The following is a 6,000-nucleotide window of genomic DNA, read 5'->3' as shown; positions in this document are numbered from 1 at the left end:
TCCTGTTCTAAGGTCAGAGAATAGTTGGAAAACCCTCGTGGTGATTCATAGCCGGTTTGTGAGAAGATTAAAGCAGAATTGGTGGTCAATTTGGAGCTATAAAGGTTGTAACTCAAACCCTAATTTCATAATTATTTGCATGTGTGTTTTATTTTTAAAATTAATGAAATTTAGAGTGCTTAAGATTCAAATTATTTTTGCATGCACGTTGTTTATTCTTACATATAATTGGTGCCTCTCTTCTCATAAACCAAGCTTATGCATTGCTCTTGCAACCGTGCTGTATCAGATAGTGACTCAAACACAGTTCAATTATGGTGTGTTTGTACTTAACCAGATTAAAAGGCACATTAGATTCACAACTCTTAAATTTCCTAGGGTTTTCCTCGTCTTATCGGCAGTATTTTGCTGTCATAGAAGCCTGACCTTCTCTCCCTTATAAACTTGTTGAGCCCTTCCCAAGTCTCTTCTCCATCATCTGAAAGCTTCTGCAGGAACATCATGTTCTTGACCTCGACACTACCACCATGACTCATCATCTTCATGGTCCAAGCAGGACTTTAATTAAGTCTTCTTTTGGTAGCATTATCCTTCACCTGCAATCAAATAAATCTCAATTCCAACGACTGTTTCGTTAGATATCTTACACCTTGAGTCCTTCGGTCACAAACTTTAGGAGAGAAAAAATGAGGTTGATGATGTTCTATAGATTGTTGGTCTATGTTGTCTTATGATGGAGGAGCTTCCTTTTCTCAACCGAGGAGTTGATTTTTTTCTTTACAGTCAGAAAGGGAGGGTGTTTGGAGGTGATCTTTTGTGTTTTGTTCTGCTTCTGGATTTGCTGTTTGATACTCTGTTAAATCTATTTGCTGCTTGGTGTATGGTTTGGTTTGTTCTAGAAGTCCTTGATGTTTGGGCTTGTCTTGTGTTGTTACTGGTGATGTTATTCTTTTTGTCGAGACTTTATTTTAGACATCGTGTATTTCAGATATCTTTTATTTCAGGCATCTTTATTTTATTCATTAATGATTATTTGCTTTTGTTCTGCCTATAAAAAAATATAAGCCAAAGGAGAGTTTGTTGGAGATTTATTTAGTTGACTTTATATTTTTCTAAGGCAATGGTTTCTGTAGATGTCTCAAATAAAGTCTTAACATCTATTTGTGACAATAGAGTATCTTTCCTATAGAATATTTTCCTTACCTGAAAATATTTGGCTGTAATATTTCGTCCAATATTTTCTTTTATTGAAACGCGACATTCCTATTCCAAATGGAGATTTGTTTCCTTTCTTGGATTTGATTATTTAAAGAGAATTATTTTTCCATTTAGGCCAGTCGTATTTTGTTTTATTGAGCAAGACGATTTATGTTCAACGGTCGAATTATTCTATATTGTGTTCTTGCTTGTTGCTCACTTTTTTGTTGTGCAAGTTCTTTATCTGTTGAAGTGCAACACTTTGAAGTAACGCACGACCTTAGGGGAGCCTAAGCCATTGCTGCCAGAGAAGGATTCTTGGTCTTAGGGGGAGCCTATGACCCAACTTCGGAGAAGGAGTTCACCATTTTAGGGGGATCCTAAGATTCATCAGTGAAAGGAGTTCGTTGACTAAGGGGAAAATATCTCAGTGAGAGGAGCTTCACACACTGTCCGAAGCCGAAGTGTCTAACACTAATATTATCAAACTCTGGGGAACCTAAGTACAATTGAGAGGGAGTCTCACATCTAAGGGGAGCCTAGGTGGTTTGTGAGTTGTAAACTAATGTATGCCTTTACTTGTTACTTGCGGTTAGTATTTTTGTTCTTACAATACTTGTCAGTGCTTTTCGTTTAACGTCTGGATTTCGAGTGGGGAGTCATCCTATTGCTTTTTCAATATTCATCCTTGCATTTTGAAGAAGTTGACTTACTTGGTTAAAGTTATCCATTAACGCGGTTTTAAGGAGAATTTTTAGTAGATGATTTGAATTAATTCATTCATGAAAATTTAGAGTTTTTATTAAAGTGATACAATAATGTGAGTTTGGTGTTTTAATTAATACTATTTTTATATTAAATATAAATTTTTTATTAGAAAAAAAACATTCATAAAGTGACTCATGCACAGTGTAAAAAAAAAAAAAAAAAAAACTAAAACCAACAACCAACCTCAGAAAAAGCCAAGAGGAACCACTCAAGCACAAAAAAGTTAAGGCTATCGTCTTCTTCAGAAAGAGAAGGAGAGATTCCCAAAAACAACAAACAAAGTGAACACCAAACGAAGTTACAAAGTTACAAAGTCCTCTGGCTTAATATTATAATTAGAACATACCGTTAGTTTTTAGCTACGTGGTTTGAACCTAATAGTCGGACTATTAATTCTATCAACAACACAACTGAAGGAGTTCAAATGCTTTCTCACAATGTTTTGTTATCTGTCCGAACCTTAAATATTGTTTTAATATGAATGTAATTACAATCAAATTAACAATTAAGTGGCAGTTTTAGTAACTTCTTTATAGAGGTATCTATTTAACATGGGTCAATTTTTTAATAAAAATGTAAACGTCACTTCTCTTACGAACATCGAAAAGAAAAAACTTCGTCTCTCTTAATCTCTCTCAATATTTTACATCTCCCTAAGTTCGTTGATTTTTCTTCTTGTTCGAATTTTGTCTATTCATTCTCCTGCATGCTACAACGAATTAATTAGTACCCAAAAATTAAAAATCGAAGATCAAGGTGTGAGATTGGAGTCAAATGGATAGAAATTGAAAGATTCTGTCTCGAGAAAGGACAGTTTTGTATGTGATGATATGATGAAAAAATTTGGTTTTCCATGCAAACGTTGAAACTCTCCCTTAAAAAAAAAAAAGAGAAAAAAAGAGAGACGTTTTAGAAAAAAGAAAGGCTGCTTCGCCAATTCCAAGAATTTGATGCATCTTCCTAAAATCTAAAGTGCCAAAAGGAGTTTGCTATTACCAAAAATGCAAACTAAAAGAGTAAAAAGCGATCTACTTGGGGGCTTCTACACTTTAAAAGAGAGTGAATTTTAACCCCACTTTGTTGTTTTCGTTAAAAGCATATATACATATAACTACAAGTTGTTTCTGTCATTCTTTTTCTTTCATTTCCTTTCCCTCACTTTTGTTAAAGACATAAAGCTCAATTTCAGCAATGCAAACATCCCCTTCTCTCATAACTTTAATTTACAGTCTTTGAATTGCCACTTACTCCACTCACACACAACATTTCTTGCACTGTACATTCTCTAAATTTTTCATCAGTCAACTTAAAATTACCTCTAGAAAAAAAAAAAAAAAATCCCATTCACATCCATCAAAGCTGTGCTAAATCAAGGCACTTTCGTGGGAAGATAGTCCTATTTCTAAGACCTCTCCCCTTATTATTTTCCCTTGAGTTAATTTGACTAGAGTAATTTAGAATTTACGAGGGTTTACCACCATATTCTTAATTGTTTTGTGAAATAAATTATTTACTAATAGAATTAGATTACATTTTTTCATAAATGGCTCATTTGGATTTTATGGACTTTGATACCATATTAGAGAAAGATGAGATCCCATCTCAAAAATCACTTAGTTATATTTAAGGAGTAACTCATGTATTCATTAGAGTGGAAGTCTCTTCACTTTTTTCGATTGGGATCCCCTACACATATGATTCAATTTTTTTTAGAACAATTATTTTTCTCAAACTTTTTAGAAAGAATTTAAACTAAACCAAAATAGTTCAATTTTTCTAAGAAACTATCGGGATAATTAGGGTAAGTAGGAACAAAATCAGTTCCATTTTTAAGTCAATATTTTTTTTTAAAAAATAATTATATTATGTTGAAAATAGGGTTTTTATCCTACGAGCATATTTGTCTTTTCTTTTATACCCTAGGGTTTCCCTTTTTCTAGTTAAGTTTGTAGCCTCTGTGTATATTGGGTATCAAATTCCAATAAGAATTCTTTATCATATGGTTTTTTCTCCCTTATTAGGGTTTTTCCATATAACTTTATGTGTGCTATTTTCTTTCTCTACTTTGTCTTTTTCATCATATTATAATAAATTATAAATTAAATAGCAACATGAAAATAGTAAAAATAAAAAGTCTAACCTTAGTTCATACAGGTAAACCACACTAATATAATATTAATTTATGAAACATAGTAATTAGTTAATTTTCTTTTTTCTTTTCTTTTCTTTTATCAAATTAAACACTATTTTATTTTATTTCACGGATATATTATTGCAAACAATTATTTAAAAAAGTATATGAACCATAAACTAAGCCCAAATGTGATTAAAGTTGATATGGAAGCTTTTTTTAATTTTAGGCAAAAAAAGGTGGATGGAAGATGTTTGAGGTATCACAATATCGAGTAGAGTGATGTACGGTAGCAACATGCATCGTGGTGGGGAAGTTGAGATGGGACTAATGATATGCTTCTTTCTCTGCCCCACACCTAACACCATCATGCTTTTGCTAACCCACTAAACAAATCCTACTTCCAAATCTAACTTTCTTCTTTACAGCTTGTGTTGTGGGCAAGAAAACATAGCCTTATGAGCCCTTTGTAATTAAGGCTTTTGGGGTTTTAAGCTACAAAATACCAACTTGGCAAATTTTGTTTCCTAGTGCATGTTGTTCTCTCTTATTTTTCTATCATTCTCATCTTTACACTTTTTATTTGTAGTATTTGCAATATATATTGAAGTTCTTGGTATAATGCCGAGAATTTTCAATTTTATGTTTAATAGACTTTTTTTTGATGAATAAAATTTTCAACTTGCAATTTTGTGAGTTTAATCTTGATTTTATTGATATTCATGAAGAACCTTTCCAAGTTCTGACTTAGACCAAAAAAAAAAAAAACTAAATGTAGGCTTTTTTTTCTTGAATATTTTGTACTGCGTAGAAAATTGTTGAAGTTATATTTTAATTAATTATTATTATTATTAATAATTTTTTGTAAGTGCACATTGTTATCCAAACATATGATTACTTAAATTGAACTATGTGGAAAAAGGAAAACGCTTTTGTTTTGTATTACACTAATAAATGGTTGCGTTGGTTGTGGGAGGAAAAAAAACAACCAAGTTGATGGAAATCATTTCGAGGTTTGTTGGATCTTTTTGTTTCAAAATTTTGGTTTTTATTAAAAAAAAAAAATGTTTCTACGAATCATAATAAGGGGCATTTTTAAATATAAAAAAATTGTTTGAAAATATTTAAATATTTTTAGAATTAAAATTTCCCAAAATAATAATTACTCATGTGTAAATAACAGCCACTTCATTGTCCACAAACAAAATTCCTTTACACAATTCAATCAGTTCAAATAAAGTTTTTCCAATTTCTACGTGCCTTAATAAAACAAAATTTTATAGACTAAAGAGAGTATTTGTTTTATTACTTTCTCGTTTTTCATTTCCTCTTTCTTAAAAAAAAAAATGAAAAATGTAAGATACATATTTTATAATTGTTTCTTGTTATTTTTTTAAATTTAAAGAAAATCCTAGTACATAAAATATATAACATGCACTAAAACAAAAATCTAATCTAACATAATAAAAACAACAACAATAATAATAAATTTTACCCTTGAACATTATCCAAATTAATTTAAAATGTCATTTCTCTAATCAAACTTGTAAGTTTTGTTATAAATTTTTTAAAAAGAAAAATAATTGTGCATGAATCTCATTCGGCAAATCATCCATACAAATAAATCTTTTAGTCAGAAGTTTTTTTTTAATGAAATCAAACATCCATTCGACAATCAAAATGCCCCTTGGGCTACAAGAAAAGAAATATCTGAGAGTACAAAGAAATCACTCCCTCAAGCACACTAGTTAACCATAAACATTGTGATTTCAATATTTTTCTACGAGCCATAATATGCGTCAAAATATTATACTCACGAGAAATATGTTGAAAGAATATATGTCGAAAGATTTGAATAATCTGCAAAATATCCATACAAAATAATAGATTTTTGAAAAAAAATA

This window comes from Benincasa hispida, chromosome 9 (genome assembly GCF_027475165.1).
Source record: "Benincasa hispida cultivar pf3 chromosome 9, pf3_genome.v1.1, whole genome shotgun sequence".
Lineage (NCBI taxonomy): Eukaryota > Viridiplantae > Streptophyta > Magnoliopsida > Cucurbitales > Cucurbitaceae > Benincasa > Benincasa hispida.
The sequence above is the reverse complement of the archived record's forward strand: the minus strand, read 5'-3'. Positions refer to the sequence as shown.